Consider the following 24,352-nt stretch of genomic DNA (forward strand, 5'->3'; position numbering starts at 1 on the left):
AACTGAGGGAAAATTTTGTTAAGAAATTTTATCATTTAAATGCTTAATTTGATAAAAAACACTAAATCGCTAAAGTGCAAAAGTGATGTTCTACTAGTTAAAGGTATTAAATGGCTATGAAATTAGATAGTAGAGGCCCTTAAGTGGTAGTTAGCCCATTTATGAGATACTGGATGATAGTGGCTTGGTATTTGGTGTAAATAATAAGTATTTTAAAGGCTAATTATGTAAATTAGTTATTAAAGGTTAATTAAATAAAACCAAATGAAATTATTCATGCATTCATCTTCTTGAAACTGATTCTTCTTGTGAAAATAGGGCTAGGTATTTGGCTACCTTCATTTTCTTCAATTAGGTATGGTTTTTGTTCCGTTTTAAATGATTTCTATGTTTTTAAGATCGTTGCAACTAGGTTTAGCTAGCCCAAGGACTAATTTGTGAAACTGTTAAAGGTTTAGGATGTTACCATTGATGAATATGTATGAACGACTATATTTGTTTCAGGTACTTATCCATGTCACCTTATTGAAACTCAATAGCTGGGCTTGAGGCGCTTGCACTGAAACTGGCCATTTGATAATATGTTCTTATTATGCCTGCAATTTAACCTTTGTTGATGACAAAAGAGGGTTGCCTACAGTTTAATCTTTGTTAATGATAAAATAGGGTTGCCATGTGTCCTGTAAATAGATTAGAAAGAAAGAATAAATTATTCAAATGTTATAGTCTAGTTCTACTAAATAAGCAATTAAAGAATAAGAATCCTAGCATAATAAAGCTGCAAAAACGTCAATAGTTAGGTTAGTTAGGAAGACAGAGTTATGCAGTGGTGTTACAACATCACTACCTAATGTCGCGACATTAAGGGCAGGTTCCAGAATCACAATTTTGTTCCTTTTCACGACATTTTGGAGTGAAGTCATGACATGACAACCAAGTTTCTCATTTTTTCATAAAATCAATACTTGGGTCACCTTCTTCATTATCATTCTTCATTTTTGTTGGTTTCCCATTCATTCCTTGGAAATCCAAAAGAGTGATACACTGCAAGGTTTGTTCATCCACTACAATATTAATAGTTCCTCCAAACTAATGTTTTACTCGTTGGCTATTAACGAGAAAAGGTTGACCCCTTTTTCTGATTAACTCCATTGTCCCATAAGGAGTTACCCGATGTATTGCATATGGACCTGTACATCTTGATTTAAGTTTCCATGGACTAATTTTAACCTTGATTTGAATAGCAGCACTTTGTGTCCCGACAAAAATTCACGCTTTCTAATCTGTGGATCATGTTGAAATCTACTCCTCTCTGTAACAGCCCGTTTTTGGTCAAATCAGAATTGTAGTTTCGAGACCATAAATATGAAGTTGAAATAATTATTTTATTATTATTTTAATATCTGCAGCATGATAGATAACTGTGTGAAAATTTTGTTAAGAAATTTTATCATTTAAATGCTTAATTTGATAAAAAACACTAAATCGCTAAAGTGCAAAAGTGATGTTCTACTAGTTAAAGGCATTAAACGGCTATGGAATTAGATAGTAGAGGCCCTTAAGTGGTAGTTAGCCCATTTATGAGATACTGGATGATAGTGGCTTGGTATTTGGTGTAAATAATAAGTATTTTAAAGGTTAATTATGTAAATTTGTTATTAAAGGTTAATTAAATAAAACCAAATGAAATTATTCATGCATTCATCTTCTTGAAACTGATTCTTCTTGTGAAAATAGGGCTAGGTATTTGGCTACCTTCATTTGCTTCAATTAGGTATGGTTTTTTGTTCCGTTTTAAATGATTTCTATGTTTTTAAGATCGTTGCAACTAGGTTTAGCTAGCCCAAGGACTAATTTGTGAAACTGTTAAAGGTTTAGGATGTTACCATTGATGAATATGTATGAACGACTATATTTGTTTCAGGTACTTATCCATGTCACCTTATTGAAACTCAATAGCTGGGCTTGAGGCGCTTGCACTGAAACTGGCCATTTGATAATATGTTCTTATTATGCCTGCAATTTAACCTTTGTTGATGACAAAAGAGGGTTGCCTACAGTTTAATCTTTGTTAATGATAAAATAGGGTTGCCATGTGTCCTGTAAATAGATTAGAAAGAAAGAATAAATTATTCAAGTGTTATAGTCTAGTTCTACTAAATAAGCAGTTAAAGAATAAGAATCCTAGCATAATAAAGCTGCAAAAACGTCAATAGTTAGGTTAGTTAGGAAAACAGAGTTATGCAGTGGTGTTACAACATCACTAGCTAATGTCGCGACATTAAGGGCAGGTTCCAGAATCACAATTTTGTTCCTTTTCACGACATTTTGGAGTGAAGTCATGACATGACGACCAAGTTTCTCTTTTTTTCATAAAATCAATACTTGGGTCACCTTCTTCATTATCATTCTTCATGTTTGTTGGTTTCGCATTCATTCCTTGGAAATCCAAAAGAGTGATACACTGCAAGGTTTATTCATCCACTACAATATTAATAGTTCCTCCAAACTAATGTTTTACTCGTTGGCTATTAACGAGAAAAGGTTGACCCCTTTTTCTGATTAACTCCATTGTCCCATAAGGAGTTACCCGATGTATTGCATATGGACCTGTACATCTTGATTTAAGTTTCCATGGAATAATTTTAACCTTGATTTGAATAGCAGCACTTTCTGTCCCGACAAAAATTCACGCTTTCTAATCTGTGGATCATGTTGAAATCTACTCCTCTCTGTAACAGTCCGTTTTTGGTCAAATCAGAATAGTAGTTTCGAGACCATAAATATGAAGTTGAAATAATTATTTTATTATTATTTTAATATGTGCAGCATGATAGATAACTGTGTGAAAATTTTGTTAAGAAATTTTATCATTTAAATGCTTAATTTGATAAAAAACACTAAATCGCTAAAGTGCAAAAGTGATGTTCTACTAGTTAAAGGTATTAAATGGCTATGGAATTAGATAGTAGAGGCCCTTAAGTGGTAGTTAGCCCATTTATGAGATACTGGATGATAGTGGCTTGGTATTTGGTGTAAATAATAAGTATTTTAAAGGTTAATTATGTAAATTAGTTATTAAAGGTTAATTAAATAAAACCAAATGAAATTATTCATGCATTCATCTTCTTGAAACTGATTCTTCTTGTGAAAATAGGGCTAGGTATTTGGCTACCTTCATTTGCTTCAATTAGGTATGGTTTTTTGTTCCGTTTTAAATGATTTCTATGTTTTTAAGATCGTTGCAACTAGGTTTAGCTAGCCCAAGGACTAATTTGTGAAACTGTTAAAGGTATAGGATGTTACCATTGATGAATATGTATGAACGACTATATTTGTTTCAGGTACTTATCCATGTCACCTTATTGAAACTCAATAGCTGGGCTTGAGGCGCTTGCACTGAAACTGGCCATTTGATAATATGTTCTTATTATGCCTGCAATTTAACCTTTGTTGATGACAAAAGAGGGTTGCCTACAGTTTAATCTTTGTTAATGATAAAATAGGGTTGCCATGTGTCCTGTAAATAGATTAGAAAGAAAGAATAAATTATTCAAGTGTTATAGTCTAGTTCTACTAAATAAGCAGTTAAAGAATAAGAATCCTAGCATAATAAAGCTGCAAAAATGTCAATAGTTAGGTTAGTTAGGAAAACAGAGTTATGCAGTGGTGTTACAACATCACTAGCTAATGTCGCGACATTAAGGGCAGGTTCCAGAATCACAATTTTGTTCCTTTTCACGACATTTTGGAGTGAAGTCATGACATGACGACCAAGTTTCTCTTTTTTTCATAAAATCAATACTTGGGTCACCTTCTTCATTATCATTCTTCATGTTTGTTGGTTTCGCATTCATTCCTTGGAAATCCAAAAGAGTGATACACTGCAAGGTTTATTCATCCACTACAATATTAACAGTTCCTCCAAACTAATGTTTTACTCGTTGGCTATTAACGAGAAAAGGTTGACCCCTTTTTCTGATTAACTCCATTGTCCCATAAGGAGTTACCCGATGTATTGCATATGGACCTGTACATCTTGATTTAAGTTTCCATGGAATAATTTTAACCTTGATTTGAATAGCAGCACTTTCTGTCCCGACAAAAATTCACGCTTTCTAATCTGTGGATCATGTTGAAATCTACTCCTCTCTATAAGCCCATTTTTGGTCAAATCAGAATAGTAGTTTCGAGACCATAAATATAAAGTTGAAATAATTATTTATTATTATTTTAATATCTGCAGCATGATAGATAACTGTGTGAAAATTTTGTTAAGAAATTTTATCATTTAAATGCTTAATTTGATAAAAAACACTAAATCGCTAAAGTTTAAAAGTGATGTTCTACTAGTTAAAGGTATTAAAGGGATATGGAATTAGATAGTAGAGGACCTTAAGTGGTAGTTAGCCCATTTATGAGATACTGGATGATAGTGGCTTGGTATTTGGTGTAAATAATAAGTATTTTAAAGGTTAATTATGTAAATTAGTTATAAAAGGTTAATTAAATAAAACCAAATGAAATTATTCATGCATTCATCTTCTTGAAACTGATTCTTCTTGTGAAAATAGGGCTAGGTATTTGGCTACCTTCATTTGCTTCAATTAGGTATGGTTTTTTGTTCCGTTTTAAATGATTTCTATGTTTTTAAGATCGTTGCAACTAGGTTTAGCTAGCCCAAGGACTAATTTGTGAACTGTTAAAGGTATAGGATGTTACCATTGATGAATATGTATGAACGACTATATTTGTTTCAGGTACTTATCCATGTCACCTTATTGAAACTCAATAGCTGGGCTTGAGGCGCTTGCACTGAAACTGGCCATTTGATAATATGTTCTTATTATGCCTGCAATTTAACCTTTGTTGATGACAAAAGAGGGTTGCCTACAGTTTAATCTTTGTTAATGATAAAATAGGGTTGCCATGTGTCCTGTAAATAGATTAGAAAGAAAGAATAAATTATTCAAGTGTTATAGTCTAGTTCTACTAAATAAGCAGTTAAAGAATAAGAATCCTAGCATAATAAAGCTGCAAAAACGTCAATAGTTAGGTTAGTTAGGAAAACAGAGTTATGCAGTGGTGTTACAACATCACTAGCTAATGTCGCGACATTAAGGGCAGGTTCCAGAATCACAATTTTGTTCCTTTTCACGACATTTTGGAGTGAAGTCATGACATGACGACCAAGTTTCTCTTTTTTTCATAAAATCAATACTTGGGTCACCTTCTTCATTATCATTCTTCATGTTTGTTGGTTTCGCATTCATTCCTTGGAAATCCAAAAGAGTGATACACTGCAAGGTTTATTCATCCACTACAATATTAATAGTTCCTCCAAACTAATGTTTTACTCGTTGGCTATTAACGAGAAAAGGTTGACCCCTTTTTCTGATTAACTCCATTGTCCCATAAGGAGTTACCTGATGTATTGCATATGGACCTGTACATCTTGATTTAAGTTTCCATGGAATAATTTTAACCTTGATTTGAATAGCAGCACTTTCTGTCCCGACAAAAATTCACGCTTTCTAATCTGTGGATCATGTTGAAATCTACTCCTCTCTGTAACAGCCCATTTTTGGTCAAATCAGAATAGTAGTTTCGAGACCATAAATATGAAGTTGAAATAATTATTTTATTATTATTTTAATATCTGCAGCATGATAGATAACTGTGTGAAAATTTTGTTAAGAAATTTTATCATTTAAATGCTTAATTTGATAAAAAACACTAAATCGCTAAAGTGCAAAAGTGATGTTCTACTAGTTAAAGGTATTAAATGGCTATGGAATTAGATAGTAGAGGCCCTTAAGTGGTAGTTAGCCCATTTATGAGATACTGGATGATAGTGGCTTGGTATTTGGTGTAAATAATAAGTATTTTAAAGGTTAATTATGTGACAGCCCAAAGTTGACCCTAGTCGGGAAGTGGTTTCGGGACCGCTAAACCGAGTCACCGAAATGTTTGAATGTGATACTTATTGTGTAGAATATGTAATTATGAATGTGTGAAAATTTCAAGCTTCAATTGGGTTGATTTCATGTGAATTTAGTCAATAGGACTTATGTGAGAAAATTCTAAAATGTGATAGGTCAATGTGTGAGGACCTACTAGTGCATGTGGACAAAGGGGGGGACTTGCATGTCAAATTTCCCCCCCTAATGAGTAGTGGCCGGCCATGACAAGGAAGGATGGGCAAAACATGTCATGAAACATGTTTTGTTAGTGGAAGAATAAAATAAGGAGTATGGGTAATAAAGAAATGGAAAACAAAAGAAAAAAAAATGTGTGTGTGGTGTTTGTTCCCCCCATTGCCGTGAGCTCAAGAGAAGAAAGGAGAAAAGTTTGTGTTCATCCTTTCTCACCTCCATTTTAGCCTAAATTAGAAAGAAAAACAAAGAAAAAAATTTCTCATCCTTTGGTTCATCCTTGGCCAAAAATTTTAAGGAGGAAAGAAGAAGAAAGGTGAAGAGATTCGGCCATGCATGTAGCTAGGCCAAGGTATGTTTAATGATGTTCCATGAGATGCATGCATGTTTTAGTTGTTAGCTTGAGTTCTACCTAGCCCATGGTCTAAATCTTGCTATGTGATGGAAATGGCACTTGACCATGGATGCATCATTCTTGGTTGGTGTTTGATGTTGTGGTGATGAGGCATGAGGATAAGTTAAGATTCGGCCTAGGTGGAGGTTGTGTTAATGCCATTGCATGCAAAATATGAAGCTTGTTAATGATGCATGTGATGATGGCTTGATGATTCTTGAACCTCCTTTTTAGCATTTTTGTGTGAGCACATATGTGCATTGGTTGCTAAAGGGAGAAGAATCGGCTAGCAAGATGTGTGCTAAGGCCGAATGTAACTTTGCATGTTGATGAGCAATGCATGTGTTAAATCGATGAAAAGGGGAGGATGCTTTACTAGTGTGTATATGTGTGTATTAAGTGTTGAAATCGACCCCAAAAATGGACATGCATATTCGGCCAAGGGGAAAGAAATTAGCTAATATGTTGTGTTGATGCATGATTTTTGCATGTATGAGACTTTAATGTCTAATGTATAAATATGGGCTAAGTGCCTTGTGTTCATCTTTTGATGCCTAAAATGATGAAATCAATTTATTTGTTTGATTAAGCTCAAGAGCAAAGGGGAAATAAAACCGATAAAGGGAAGGAAAAAGTGGTTGAATAGCTAGCGGAATCGTTCGACAACACCCGAGGTAAGTTCTTGAGTAAGAGATCTTAAATTTCGATGTGATTAAATCATGCTCTATGTGTGGCTATTGAGCCGAATGTGCAAGGACAATATGTGCCTTGTGTTTGAGTTTCGTAAACGAAAATGAAATATGAATGTGCTATGAATTATTGTTAGATGTGCATGATTAATTGAATGTTGTCCGGGCTAAGTCCCGAAGGCTTTGTGCTAAGTGAATATATCCGGATTAAGATCCGAAGGCCTTTGTGCGAGATACTAAATCCGGGTTAAGTCCCGAAGGCATTCGTGCGAGTTATTAAATCCGGGTTAAGTCCCGAAGGCATTCGTGCGAGTTATTAAATCCGGGTTAAGTCCCGAAGGCATTCGTGCGAGTTGTTAAATCCGGGTTAAGTCCCGAAGGCATTCGTGCGAGTTGTTAAATCCGGGTTATGTCCCGAAGGCATTGTGTGAGTTACTAAAACCGGGCTATGTCCCGAAGGCATTTGAACGAGGAGCTATATCCGGTTAAATCCCGAAGGTACGTGATTTGGTAATGAATGAGCTTGCTGTAAAATTCCAGCGAATACTCGAAAAACATCCCAATATGGGGATATGTTACGTATGTGTTGAATTTAATCGAGCCCTTACAATAAATGTTCGCTCAGTTGATAAACGAGCTACCGGCCTTCGGCCAAGTTAGTTTATTGTGTATGTACATAAGGGTTATTAATGTTGTGAAGCAAGTTTGATATCGGTAAATTGCGTATTATGAAATATTCCGTTTAGCTAAATGTGTGCTATTCTTTGTGCATGCTGGAATTCCTTGCTCAAACTTACTAAGCATAAATTGCTTACTCGTTACATTGCTCCTCTGTTTTATAGATTTTTGGTTCTCCAGCTATCGGACTCGGGATCTTGAAGTCGAAGTCGCCCACACTATCAAAGGCTCTTTTGGGTACTATTTTGGTTGAATTTTGATATGGCATGTATAGGACTACCCATTGTTGTCTTTCGAGTACTTTATGAAATGTATAAGTGTACAGCCATGCGAAAATGGCTTGTAGAAGTGGAGTATGGCATTAGACCATTCGTATTTATGAATGTATAGATGGTTTCATGATGTAACTATGTTGGAATGGAAGTGTTGAGCAAATGATCAGCCACTAGAATGGCTAAGTATGATCATATGTGGGCTTATGTATGACAAGGCCCTAGTTGGTCCATGAAACCCCAAATTAGGTAAGGTTCACTTTGAAAACAGAAGCTGATAGCAGCAGTGGTGTGGATTGGAAAAATCACAAGAATTCGTAGGAGTGGAATTAAATAGTGAATAAATTATGTAATCGAACCTTGATGAATCTACTTTCATATGGAAGTAACGAAACAATTATAGGAACAGTACAGAAAGAGATATTCGGGTTCTTGTGTAACAGGGCCAGAACAGTTTCTGGATTCACTGTTCCGCCTTTGGAAATTCACTATAAATTGAGCAGAGATAATTAGGGGTCATACCATATATGTATGGATTCCTCTCTGAGTCTAGTTTCCATAGAAACAAACGGCATCAGTATTGAAGCTCTGTGCAGAGAGATATCCCAGTCGTAATGGGAAAAGGTCAGTGTAGTCGACCCCTGTAACATGGGAGACTTTGACTAATAAACTGTACTAATTGGCCAGACCAAAAATTCTAGAAAAAAATCCATAGGTGGGGACATGAGTCTAGTTTCAGGGAAAAATCACAAAACTGTTTTTGAGTTGTGAAACTCAAGATATGATTTTTGAAGCGACTAGTACTCAGACTGGGCAGTGTCTGGAAAAATTTTTCAAAGTTTGTTAACATCTCGTGTCCGACTCCGGTGTCGGTCTCGGGTTCGGGGTGTTACAAATTATGTAAATTAGTTATTAAAGGTTAATTAAATAAAACCGAATGAAATTATTCATCCATTCATCTTCTTGAAACTGATTCTTCTTGTGAAAATAGGGCTAGGTATTTGGCTACCTTCATTTGCTTCAATTAGGTATGGTTTTTTGTTCCGTTTTAAATGATTTCTATGTTTTTAAGATCGTTGCAACTAGGTTTAGCTAGCCCAAGGACTAATTTGTGAAACTGTTAAAGGTTTAGGATGTTACCATTGATGAATATGTATGAACGACTATATTTGTTTCAGGTACTTATCCATGTCACCTTATTGAAACTCAATAGCTGGGCTTGAGGCGCTTGCACTGAAACTAGCCATTTGATAATATGTTCTTATTATGCCTGCAATTTAACCTTTGTTGATGACAAAAGAGGGTTGCCTACAGTTTAATCTTTGTTAATGATAAAATAGGGTTGCCATGTGTCCTGTAAATAGATTAGAAAGAAAGAATAAATTATTCAAGTGTTATAGTCTAGTTCTACTAAATAAGCAGTTAAAGAATAAGAATCCTAGCATAATAAAGCTGCAAAAAGGTCAATAGTTAGGTTAGTTAGGAAAACAGAGTTATGCAGTGGTGTTACAACATCACTAGCTAATGTCGCGACATTAAGGGCAGGTTCCAGAATCACAATTTTGGTCCTTTTCACGACATTTTGGAGTGAAGTCATGACATGACGACCAAGTTTCTCTTTTTTTCATAAAATCAATACTTGGGTCACCTTCTTCATTATCATTCTTCATGTTTGTTGGTTTCCCATTCATTCCTTGGAAATCCAAAAGAGTGATACACTGCAAGGTTTGTTCATCCACTACAATATTAATAGTTCCTCCAAACTAATGTTTTACTCGTTGGCTATTAACGAGAAAAGGTTGACCCCTTTTCTGATTAACTCCATTGTCCCATAAGGAGTTACCCGATGTATTGCATATGGACCTGTACATCTTGATTTAAGTTTCCATGGAATAATTTTAACCTTGATTTGAATAGCAGCACTTTCTGTCCCGACAAAAATTCACGCTTTCTAATCTGTGGATCATGTTGAAATCTACTCCTCTCTATAACAGCCCATTTTGGTCAAATCAGAATAGTAGTTTCGAGACCATAAATATAAAGTTGAAATAATTATTTATTATTATTTTAATATCTGCAGCATGATAGATAACTGTGTGAAAATTTTGTTAAGAAATTTTATCATTTAAATGCTTAATTTGATAAAAAACACTAAATCGCTAAAGTTTAAAAGTGATGTTCTACTAGTTAAAGGTATTAAAGGGCTATGGAATTAGATAGTAGAGGACCTTAAGTGGTAGTTAGCCCATTTATGAGATACTGGATGATAGTGGCTTGGTATTTGGTGTAAATAATAAGTATTTTAAAGGTTAATTATGTAAATTAGTTATTAAAGGTTAATTAAATAAAACCAAATGAAATTATTCATGCATTCATCTTCTTGAAACTGATTCTTCTTGTGAAAATAGGGCTAGGTATTTGGCTACCTTCATTTGCTTTAATTAGGTATGGTTTTTGTTCCGTTTTAAATGATTTCTATGTTTTTAAGATCGTTGCAACTAGGTTTAGCTAGCCCAAGGACTAATTTGTGAAACTGTTAAAGGTTTAGGATGTTACCATTGATGAATAAGTATGAACGACTATATTTGTTTCAGGTACTTATCTATGTCACCTTATTGAAACTCAATAGCTGGGCTTGAGGCGCTTGCACTGAAACTATCCATTTGATAATATGTTCTTATTATGCCTGCAATTTAACCTTTGTTGATGACAAAAGAGGGTTGCCTATAGTTTAATCTTTGTTAATGATAAAATAGGGTTGCCATGTGTCCTGTAAATAGATTAGAATGAAAGAATAAATTATTCAAGTGTTATAGTCTAGTTCTACTAAATAAGCAGTTAAAGAATAAGAATCCTAGCATAATAAAGCTGCAAAAACGTCAACAGTTAGGTTAGTTAGGAAAACAGAGTTATGCAGTGGTGTTACAACATCACTAGCTAATGTCGCGACATTAAGGGCAGGTTCCAGAATCACAATTTTGTTCCTTTTCACGACATTTTGGAGTGAAGTCATGACATGACGACCAAGTTTCTCTTTTTTTCATAAAATCAATACTTGGGTCACCTTCTTCATTATCATTCTTCATGTTTGTTGGTTTCCCATTCATTCCTTGGAAATCCAAAAGAGTGATACACTGCAAGGTTTGTTCATCCACTACAATATTAATAGTTCCTCCAAATTAATGTTTTACTCGTTGGCTATTAACGAGAAAAGGTTGACCCCTTTTTCTGATTAACTCCATTGTCCCATAAGGAGTTACCCGATGTATTGCATATGGACCTGTACATCTTGATTTAAGTTTCCATGGAATAATTTTAACCTTGATTTGAATAGCAGCACTTTTTGTCCCGACAAAAATTCACGCTTTCTAATCTGTGGATCTTGTTGAAATCTACTCCTCTCTGTAACAGCCCGTTTTTGGTCAAATCAGAATAGTAGTTTCGAGACCATAAATATGAAGTTGAAATAATTATTTTATTATTATTTTAATATGTGCAGCATGATAGATAACTGTGTGAAAATTTTGTTAAGAAATTTTATCATTTAAATGCTTAATTTGATAAAAAACACTAAATCGCTAAAGTGCAAAAGTGATGTTCTACTAGTTAAAGGTATTAAACGGCTATGGAATTAGATAGTAGAGGCCCTTAAGTGGTAGTTAGCCCATTTATGAGATACTGGATGATAGTGGCTTGGTATTTGGTGTAAATAATAAGTATTTTAAAGGTTAATTATGTAAATTTGTTATTAAAGGTTAATTAAATAAAACCAAATGAAATTATTCATGCATTCATCTTCTTGAAACTGATTCTTCTTGTGAAAATAGGGCTAGGTATTTGGGTACCTTCATTTGCTTCAATTAGGTATGGTTTTTGTTCCGTTTTAAATGATTTCTATGTTTTTAAGATTGTTGCAACTAGGTTTAGCTAGCCCAAGGACTAATTTGTGAAACTGTTAAAGGTTTAGGATGTTACCATTGATGAATATGTATGAAATTTAATGATTGATGGTAGATTATGAATGTTTAATGATAGTTATACAAGTTTTGTAAAGTGATTTATAAGAAAAATGTCAAATAGGGATTTAATTGAAAAATATGAAAAGTTTGTGGGTAAATTGTGAAATAAATGAAAATTATGGGATAATATGTGCGTTAGGAAAATTTGGCTAGCATGGGTTGGTATCAAATTGCATTAATTTGTGTTTTTATGAAATAAGGACTAAATTGTAAAAGTTGTGAAATACCTAGGGTAAAAGTCTAAATGTGCTGTAATGAGTCTTTTTGGATTAAATTGAATAGAGTGATAATTAAATAAGCTAAATTTGATTATATATAGATCAAGACAAGCAAAATTTGGATCTAGATCAGGGGAAAAATAAAGTACTCGACTAATCGAACTATTTCATCATTTTTGTGAACCGAGGTAAGTTTATATGATTAATAAGTTTAATGTTACATGTGTTTATATGCTTAATGTTACATGTGTTTATATGCTTACATATTATAATTGTGATATTACAACACTGTGGAATCTATCAACAAAGCATTGACACAGTGAGAATCCTGGTTGAACCTAAGGAATAGATAGGATACTAGTGACATGTCATTAGGGATTTTTGTGATTATGTGATTTGGGTCATGTAGTTCTTACCGGTGGTTGAGTATACCGACATGTGTTGCGGTTACTTGGCAGCTTGTGTGAGCAGCACCGTGTAGCTATGTCTTGACCGACAACATGTGTAAGCAGGCCCGTTGATAGCTCGAGAGTGAGCAAATATGTGATATGAGATTGAGATAACATTGGCTATGTATGTTGCACTTTGGTGTGAGATTCCCAAGTATCCAATATTATTCCGAATGGTTCAATGGAAAAAGATGATGGTACGAGGATATAAGCAATGATACGGATCAGTTCAGGTACTTGTGATAAGTTTGGCAAGTAAGTGATAATTGATAAGTTTATATGAAACGTAAGTGAAAGTTGATGAATTTATACTTGATACATAGAATTATGGCAATGTGCAAATTGTTGATTTGAATGCAATACTTATGTTACTTATGTTCTTTAAATGGTGAATGAATAGGCAAATTATACTTATTAATCACAGAAGCTTACTAAGCTATAAAGCTTACTCTGTTTATTTTTTTCGTGTTTTATAGTGATTTCAAAGCTAGCTCAGATTCAGGGATCATCAGAGACTTCTTCACACTATCAAGCTATCATTTTGGTACTTTTGAATTTATGTTTTTGGAATATATGGCATGTATAGGAACTTTGGTTATTTTGGAATATAAGTTGATGATGAATTTAGCCATTTGAATTGGCTTGTAAATGTCTATGGTTTAGTTGTGTATATATATATATGTGTGCATATGGCTTATGTTACGTGATTGGGGTTGGCTTTGTGATGCTTATTGATAGTAGGTATTGTGGTTGTCAAATGGTTGATATTAGAGAATATATATGCTTGTAAACTTGAGCATGATGATGCATGTTTGGAAATGTTTACTTAGTTGAATTGTATATGTGAATTTGGTATAATGTAATGGTCCATTTTGTGACTTGTGTATATTATGGATAATGGAGTTGACTTTGCATGAATTAAGCTTGATTTAGTTGGTTTGAATGCTTATATATGCTATGTTTTAGTGCCATTTGGTTTGGTGTAGGTGTATTCAAATTTGGGTGGAAAAATGGCTTGGTAAATAGCCTATTTTTGTCAACACGGGCAGAGACGTGGCGTAGTAAATGGATCTCAGTCGAGTTGTAGTTGATGATGTAGAAAGTAATGCGCCTGCCTCCATTCATGGAGTAGCATAATCCGAGTCTAGATCTGTATCGAGTAGCCAGGGAGGAGAGGCTAAAGAAGCCTTCTTCTAGATGATAAACGAGTGGTTTACGGAGTTTGTTCAAACAAATCCAGCTGCTCAACAACCTCTACCCCCAGTTCCCATAGTTCCTCAAGGTGTGGAATTTCTACGACTGAAAATGCCGCTAGTTGATAAGATTTGAGAACACGAAACTAAAGAGTTTAGAGCTAATATGAATGATGATCCCGAGAGAGCCGGGTTTTGGCTTGAAAGCACTATTAAAGTATTTGATGAACTTTCTTGCACACCGACAGAGTGTTTAAATGTGTTGTATCACTTTTAAGGGACATTGCATATCAATGATGGAATACTTTGGTGTCTGTGGTATCGGGAGAAAGAGTTACCTGAGATTTGTTTCAAGTTGAGTTCAAAAAGAAATACATTAGTCAACGGTTCATTGATAAAAAACCACAAAGAGTTTCTAGAGTTGAAACAAGGCCGTATGTCTGTGACAGAGTATGAGCGAGAGTTCATGAGACTCAGTAAATATGCTCGGGAATTAGTTTCAACTGAGGCCATTATGTGCAAGAGATTCGAAGATGGGTTGAACGAGGATATTAGATTGCTAGTCGAGATTCTAGAGTTGAAAGAATTTGTGGTGCTAGTTGATAGAGCCTGTAAAGCTGAAGAACTTGGCAAAAAAAAGAGAAAGGCTGATTTCATGGCTAGAGATTGGAGAAAGAGATTGATGAGCAAACCATATCAATCCTCATCAAAGAAATCATGAGACTTGTATAACCGTTTGATTGCTTCAATGAGATATTCCAATAGAGATCATGGAAAGCAACACTCGAGTTCTAAAGCCCAAGCTACGTCAATAGCGAGTGTTGGTAATGCTAGGTTCAATACACCTGAATGTTAGTGATGCAGAAGACGACATCCTTGTGAATGTAGAATGAATGACCAAGCTTGTTTTAGATGTGGCTTGCAAGATCACTTTATTCGGGATTGTTCTGAGTTAAATGAGAAAGATAAATCTCTGAATGCAAGATCAAGCAATACAACTTCTAGAGGGAGACCAACTCTAAACAATGGAAGTATGAGTGATAATCGCGCTACTACGAGAGATTCTAAAGTGAGATCAGATGTTAGAGCACCTGCTAGATCTTACACAATTCGCGCTCACGAAGATGCGTCATCACCTGATGTTATCACTGGTACATTTTCTTTATAACATTAATGTAGTTGCATTGATTGATCCTGGATTAACTAATTCATATATTTGTAAGAATTTGGTGTCTAGTAAGAGTTTTCTTGTTGAGTCTACTAAGTTTATAATTAAAGTATTGAACCCCTTAGGCAAGTATGTCTTAGTAGATAAAGTTTGCAAAAACTGTCATTTAATCATTCGGGGTTGCTATTTTCCGGCTGGTTTGATGCTACTACCTTTTGATGAATTTGATGTAATTCATGGTATGGATTGGTTGACATTGCATGATGCTGTTTTGAATTGTAGATGAAAGACTATTGAATTGAAATGTCAAAATAGTAAAATCCTTCTAATTGAATCTAATGAGTCGATTGAATTTCCTGTTGTAATTTTATCAATGTCAGCACAGAAATATGTGAGAAAAGGTTGTGATGCTTACTTAGCGCATGTTTTGGATACCAAAGTGTCTGAATTGAAAATTGAGTCATTGCCAATTGTCTGTGAGTATCCATGATTTATTTGATCAGTTGAAAGGAGCAACAGTCTTCTCGAATACTGATCTGCGGTCTGGTTACTATCAGTTGCTAGTGTAAGATTTGGATGTACCAAAAATTGCATTTAGAACGAGGTAGGAACATTATGAATTTCTTGTTATGCCTTTCGGATTAACTAATGCTCCTGCAATTTTTTTGGATTTTATGAATCGAATTTTTAGACTGTATTTAGACAGATTCGTTGTTGTGTTCATTGACGACATTCTGATCTATTCTCGAGATTAGTCTGAGCATGCCGAGCATTTGAGAATTGTGTTACAAACCTTGAGACATAGTCAATTGTTTGCTAAATTTAGTAAATGTGAGTTTTGGCTCCGAGAAGTCAGATTTTTGGGACATATTGTTCCAGCGAAAGGTATACAAGTTGATTCGAGCAAGATTTCTGCAGTTGTTGATTGGAAACCATTGAGAAATGTATCCAAAGTTAGAATTTTTCTGGGACTAGCTGGCTCCTATCGACGTTTTGTTAAAGGATTCTCGATGATTGCTACACCGATGACTAATTTGCTACAAAAAGATGTAAAATTTGAGTGGTCTGAGAAATGTCAATAGAGTTTTGAACTGTTGAAAGCATTTTAACTGAGGCACTAGTTTTGAACAGTTGAAAGCAATGTGAGTCAATTAGTGATTCAGACCATCAGATCAGATTCGATGATTGTTTAATGTTCCGAGATAGAATTTGCTTACCAAAGAATTTCGAACTTATTCAGAAAATATTACATGAAGCACACAATGGTTGTTTATCTGTTCACCCAGGGAGTACTAAAATGTATAATGATTTAAAATAGTTGTATTGGTGGTCGAGTATGTAACGAGACATTTCAGAGTTTGTGTTGAGATGTTTAGTTTGTCATCAAGTAAAAGCCGAGCATCAAGTACCTTCGGGATTACTACAGCCTGTAATGATACCTAAGTGGAAATGGGATAGAGTTAGGATGGGTTTTGTATCGGGTTTGCCCCTGTTTCCAAAGAAGAAAGATGCTATATGGGTTGTCATTGATCGACTAACGAAATCAGCACATTTCATTCTGGTATGTATAGATTATTCACTTGATAAATTGGATGAGTTGTTCATTGCTGAGATAGTTAGATTGCACGGGGTGCCAGCTTTGATTGTATCAGATAGAGATTCGAGGTTTACATCGCGATTTTTGAAAAAAAATTATAAGAAGCTATGGGTACGAGATTGAACTTTAGTACATCATTTCATCCACAAACTGACGGTTAGTCTGAGAGAGTAATTCAGATTCTCGAAGATATGCTTCGTTGTTGTGTTTTAGAATTTGAAGGCAATTGGGAGAAATATTTGTCATTGGTTGACTTTGCGTATAACAATAGTTTTCAATCAAGCATTAAAATGGCACCGTATGAAGTTTTGTATGGTTGTAAATGCCAAACTCCATTGTATTGGACCGAACTTAGTGAAAAAAGGATTCATGGGGTGATTTGAGTAGAGAGACTGAAGAAAAAGTGAAAGTAATTTTCAATAGTCTGAAAGCAGCTTCAGATCGACAAAAATTCTACGCAGATTTGAAACATAAAGACATTGAATATTAGATCGGTGATAGAGTATCTCTGAAAGTATCTCCATTGAAGAAAATACTTCGTTTTGGAAGCAAAGGCAAATTGAGTCCGCGATTCGTTGGGCCGTATGAGATTATTGAAAGAATAGGACCAGTAGCATATCGGCTAGCTTTACCGTCAGAGTTGGAAAAGATTCACAACATGTTTCATGTGTCAATGTTGCACTGATATAGATCCGATCCATCACATGTAATTTCTCCGGCAATGATTGAGATTCAACCTGATATGAAGTATAATGAAGAACCGATCAGAATTTTAGCTCGCGAGGTTAAAGACTTGAGAAATAAAAGCACAGCTTTAGTGAAAGTACTTTGGCAACGACACGGGTCGAAGAAGCCACGTGGGAGCCCAAGGAAGCTATGAGAAAATAGTAGCCTAACCTATTCACTGGTAAGTTTTTTGGGGACGAAAATCCTTAAGGGGGGAGAGTTGTAATAGCCCTTTTTGGTCAAATTGGAACAGTGGTTTCTGGACCACAAATTCGAAGCGAAATAATTATTTTATTATTATTTGAATGTCTACAGCATGATAGTATAATTGTGTGAAATTTTCGTTAAGAAATTTTATCATTTAAATGTTTAATTTGATTAAAAGGACTAAATCGCATAAAGTGCAAAAGTGATGTTCTATTAGTTAAAGGTATTAAATGGCTATGGAATTAAATAGTGGAGGTCCTTAAGTGGTAATTATCCCATTTATGAGGTAGTGGATGATAGTGGCTTGGTATTTGGTGTAAATAATAAGTATTTTAAAGGTTAATTTTGTAAATTGGTTATTAAAAGTTAATTAAATAAAACCAAATGAAATTATTCATGCATTCATCTTCTTGAAACTGATTCTTCTTGGGAAAATAGGGCTAGGGATTCGGCTACCTTCATTTGCTTCAATTAGGTATGGTTTTTGTTCCGTTTTTAAAAATTTCTATATTTTTAAGATCATTGCAACTAGGTCTAGCTAGCCCAAGGACTAATTTGTGAAACTGTTAAAGGTTTAGGATGTTTCCATTGATGAATATTATGAACTTTAATGATTGATGATAGATTATGAATGTTTAATGATAGTTATACTAGTTTTGTAAAGTGATTTGTGAGAAAAATGTCAAATAGGGATTTAATTGAGAAATATGAAAAGTTTGTGGGTAAATTGTGAAATAAATGAAAATTATGGGCTGATATGTGTATTAGGAGAATTTGATTAGCATGGGTTGGTATCAAATTGCATTAATTTGTGTTTTTATAAAATAAGGACTAAATTGTAAAATTTATGAAATACTTGGGGTAAAAGTGTAAATGTGCTTTACTGAGTATTTTTGGATTAAATTGAATAGAGTGATAATTAAATAAACTAAATTTGAGTACATATAGATCAAGAAAAGCAAAATTCAGATCTAGATCAGGGGAAAAACAAAGTACTCGACTAATCGACCTATTTCATCATTTTTGTGAACCGAGGTAAGTTTATATGATTAATAAGGTTAATGTTATATGTGATTATATGCTTAGATATTATAATTGTGATATTACGAGACTGCAGAATCTATCAACAAATAGGATATTAGTTGAACTTTAGGAATAAATAGGATATTAGTGACATGTGATTAAGGGTTACTGTGATTATGTGATTTGGGTCCTATATGTCCTACCGGTCGCTGCGTATACCGGTATGTGTTGCGGTTACTTGACAGCTTGTGTGAGCAGTACCGTGTAGCTACGTCTTGACCGACAGCTTGTGTGAGCAGGCTTGTTGATAGCTCGAGAGTGAGCAAATATGTGATATGAGATTAAGATAGCATTGGCTATGTATGTGGCATTTTGGTGTGATATTCCTCAGTATCCGATATTATTCCGAATGATTCAAAAAGAAAAGATGATGGTACGAGGATATAAACAATGATACGGATTAGTTCAGGTAATCGTGATAAGTTTGGAAAATAAGTTATAATTGATAAGTTTATATGAAATGTAAGTGAAAGTTGATGAATTTATACTTGATACATAGAATTATGGCAATGTGCAAATTGTTGATTTGAATGTAATACTTATGTTACTTATGTTCTTTAAATGGTGAATGAATAGGCAAATTATGCTTATTAATCATATGAGCTTACTAAGCTATAAAGCTTACTCTATTTATTTTTCTGTGTTTTATAATGATTTCAAAGCTAGCTCAGATTCGGGGATCGTTGGAGATTTCATCACACTATCAAGCTATCGTTTTGGTACTTTTGAATTTATGTTTTTTGGAATATATGGCATGTATAAGAACTTTGGTCATTTTGGTGTATAAGTTGATGATGAATTTACCCATTTGAATTGGCTTGTAAATGCCTATGATTTGGTTGTGTATATATATATGTGTGCATATGGCTTATGTTTTGTGATTGGGGTTGGCTTTGTGATGCTTATTGATAGTAGGTATTGTGGTTGTTAAATGGTTGATATTAGAGAAGATATATGCTTGTAAAGTTGAGCATAATGATGCATGTTTGGAAATGTTTACTTAGTTGAATTGTATATGTGAATTTGGTATAATGTAATGGTACATTTTGTGACTTGTGTATATTATGGATAATAGAGTTGAGTTGGCATGAATTAAGCTTGATTTAGTTGGTTTGAATGCTTATATATGCTATGTTTTGGTGTCATTTGGTTTGGTGTAGGTGTATTCAAATTTGGGTGGCAAAATAGCTTGGCAAATAGCCTATTTTTGTCTACATGGGCAGAGACACGGGCATGTGTCTCAGTCGTGTGTGATACACGGTCAGGTTACACGGCTGTGTGTCCGTTGGTGTTGAATTAAAAATCAAGTCAGTATGCTCCAAAGGGCCTAGCACACGAGCGTGTGATTGGCCGTGTGGCCTAAGTCAGTATACCCTAGAAGTTTGGCACCGCCTAGCACACGGCCTAGTACATGGGCGTGTGTGACCGTTTTTAAGGCACATAGGTTGGCCACACGGGCTTGTGTGTTGGCCTTGTGACCCAAGTCAGAGAGTTACACAGGGTCGGACACGAGTTGGGACACGGCCATGTGATCTTATTTCAAATGTCAACACAGCCTGTGACACGGGCGTGTCTTTGGCTGCGTGAGACACTCGGCCGGGCCACACGGGTATGTGTCCCCTGTATTTTGCAAAAAAATTCTAAGTGTGTGAAAAGTTTCTAAAGTTATCGGTTTAGTCTCGAACCACCCCGAATGCATGTTTTGGGTCTCGTAGGCTTGTATTAGGGACGATATGAATGATTTTGATTGATGGTTAATTGAATTTTAGAAATGTATGTGAAATGTATAATTATTGTGCTGTAAGTCCGGTCATGCTTCATGACCTTATTTCGGCATTGAATACGGGTGAGGGGTGTTACACTTTCCTTGTACATTTTAGTATTTTCGTAAGCCATAAACCAAAATTCTTCCAATTCTTGGAGTTGGAATAGTCTTTTTTTTAGCTAATTCTAGATCTAGATTTGACCATTTGATCGTCTAGTATGCTTTCTTCTCCAATTCGATTGGTAAGTGATAGTTCATAACATAAACTAACTTATATAGGGACATGCCTAAGGGAGTCTTATATGCTATTCTATAGGCACACAACATATCGTCAAGCTTGACTGCCCAATCTTTTTGACCTGGATTTACCGTTTTCTCAAAATCTACTTTATTTCCCAATTTGATACTTCTGCTTGCCCATTAGCCTATGAGTGATATGTCATTGTCATCCTATGTCTTATGTTGTACTTAGCCAATGCTGCTTGGAACTACTTGCTAAAAAAATGAGATCCTTCATCACTGACTATCACTCTTAGTGTACCAAACTTGGAGAATATATTTTTCCTTAACAATCTCACTACTGATTTTGTATCATTAGTAGATAGTGCGAAAACTTCGACCCATTTTGAAACATAATCTACAGCCAAAAGGATATACTGATTCCTGAAAGAACTCAAAAAAGGTCCCATGAAATCAATCCCCCAAACATTAAACACTTCAACCTCGATTATGCTTGCTTGCGGTATTCCGTCCTTTTTAGATATATTCCCAATTCTCTAACACCTATCACATCCTTATACAAATTCACAAGTGTCTCTATTTATTGTTAGCCAATAAAACCCTGATTGTAGTACTTTTTGATCTGTCATTTTCCACTAATATGCCTTCCACAAGGAGATGTGTGACAGCCTTGTAAAATATCTTGTATCTCTTCCTCTTCTACACATTGCCAGACTAATTGATCTACACATTGTCAAAACACACATGGTTTCTCCCAAATATAATTTTTTTTATTCTTGGGCAATTTGCTTTTTTTGTTGCCAAGATGCCTGTGATGCGAAGACCCCCTTGCAATGTAATCAACATAATCTGCATACCATGGTACTAGATGCTTACTGATAACTATTAAAAGAGTTATATTTCATGCCTTTAGACCTAACTAATTGCTTGTAGTTAGTACATTTAGTTGCATTTTAGGACATTTGCTTAATATTTTTATCATTGATTAGGAACTTGGACTATTTTTAAATGTTAGGTACTTTTTTTTTGAATACCCTAGTGGCAAATGTTAGGTACTTTTAATTGCATGCGAAAGGGTTGTTTTTGGTGGTTTGGCATGTAACACCCTTAACCCATACCCGTCGCCAAATTAGGGTTATGAGGCATTACTGACTATTTTATGATTCAAATAAATATGCGTTATAAATTACAACTCAAAGTTTTTATCACGTCAATGCTTATAACATAATCAAATACCAAATATTAAATAATCATATCAATCACAACACAACTTAATTTAACATAATCCAAAATATATCAAAACAATTTATACAATACATAACATGTATACAATAATAATTTCATTATTGGATTATTAGACTTATTTTGTATTGACCATGCGCATACTTATCAACCATAATATATATATATATATAACAACTTATAAGAGCTCAACTAACATGTCATAACCGAATGTTAGGTACACATGTTCTTTTTCATCAATTTAATTATCTCATATGAATCTAATACCCAATTTAATTAAATTACCATGATAGCCAAATCAAATGTCATTCATATCATTAATTTGGTCTATAAGTGAACACCGAATACTCACCATGCATATGTCCTGATTCTTACCTAACTATCACATGATCTAATTAAGCATAATTAACAACTATAGTATATCATAAGGCCAAAACACATAGCAACTATACATACATCATATATTTGGGTTACGTTCTTAACATATGCTTAAACCAAAATCACACATATGCACAACCATAAATATTATACCCAACCATAAATCTCATGAACATGTGTATAAATGTCGAACCATAGAACAACCATATTCTTTATCTCATTCTAACATATGACCAAAAATATTTATCAATTAAATGAGATTATATCAATCATTACAAGACATTAACCACCTATAGACATATTTAAAACATAAATCTCTTATGCCATGTAACAAACATTTCAAAACAAAGTTATGACATGACAAAATCAATTATATGCATATAACCGAAATCACCAACCAACTTATACGTACAAAATAAACATCACAAACATCATTCATTCATGTCACATATCATAATAACTAAAGTGGACTTATGCCATGATCAAACCAAAACCAAATTCAAACATTTAAATAAGCCATTTTCGTATGGCTTTTATACAAAACCAAAGTTCATCACATCAAAACACAGTTCAGCCTATACATGCCATAATTTAAGTTTGATGATTTAAATACCAAAGCTGTGGATAGTGTGGTGAACTTTGCTGATGATCCCCGAGCTCGTAACTTGCTTTAAAATCTATAAAACAGAGTAAACAAATACACCCAGAGTAAGCTAACTTAGCTTAGTAAGCCTTAAGCAAATTAAACAATTAATGCATAATAACATCTCAATTACTAATCATTTCAATAAATAAATTAACTTATGCATTTGTAGTCACATTTATTTCCAAACTTTTAATTCCATATATATATATAGCACATACTTTCATAAGACAAATTCTCTATGGCCGAATATACATATATATAACATCAATATATTTTCAAATTTCGAAGCCACATTATCTTATATATTCGAATATACATATATATTTAAAGACATATATTCATCAGTCAAAGTTTAACATTACATCCATATACAACTATAAGACCAAATATGGTTTTCATATTACCACATATATTGCCTCAACCTCATGTATCCTTTTTCATCACATATCAAGAAATCAATTCACCTTATTTACGAATATATAACCAACTATCACGTACCTGATCATTTTAGCCCGTTTAACGTATTCAATTACCACATCAGCATAAAGTCTTTTAGGCATAAACTTACAATAATTCATCGGCATAAAGCCTGCTAGGCCTAAGCTTGTATTACACACCGGCACAAGGCCTGCTAGACTTAAAGTTTGATTTTATACACCGGCAATAAGCCTGCTAGGCATAAAGCCGGGTTCAATTCACCAGCACAAGGCTTACTAGGCTCAAAGCCCAAATGTCACTATTATAAAGCTGTCTCATAAACAATTCTTATATCGAAAATTCCAGATATTCCATATAGTTCATACTGACTTTCAAATGTTATAACTTAGTCGTAACAAATTCGTTAACATAGCTCCCAAGCTTATTTACATTCGGCTTACATGAATATATATTCAAATAATTCATTTCAGCATATAGAACTTGTTGGGCCCAATTTTTTCCCGACCCAAATCACAGTCCATTAAACACAATCCCTAAACAAAAAAAACCAAACAGTCCAGTTTTAAGCCCAAAATACAAAAAATAATCCAAAATATCAACCCACTAAAACCCAACCTAGCCTAACTATCCAAACCCCAAACAAACCCTACCCCAACCCTTTTTGCGCCGCAACCTCCAACTATCCCTACCACACACAGCCTCCACCTCCACACCCGCACTACTCGTGCTTCGACGTCAGAGTCCACACCCACCACGCACCTGCAAACAAGCAAAATAGGTTGTAAAATCGACTAT

The sequence above is a fragment of the Gossypium hirsutum genome, chromosome A07 (genome assembly GCF_007990345.1).
Source record: "Gossypium hirsutum isolate 1008001.06 chromosome A07, Gossypium_hirsutum_v2.1, whole genome shotgun sequence".
NCBI classification, from domain to species: Eukaryota; Viridiplantae; Streptophyta; class Magnoliopsida; order Malvales; family Malvaceae; genus Gossypium; species Gossypium hirsutum.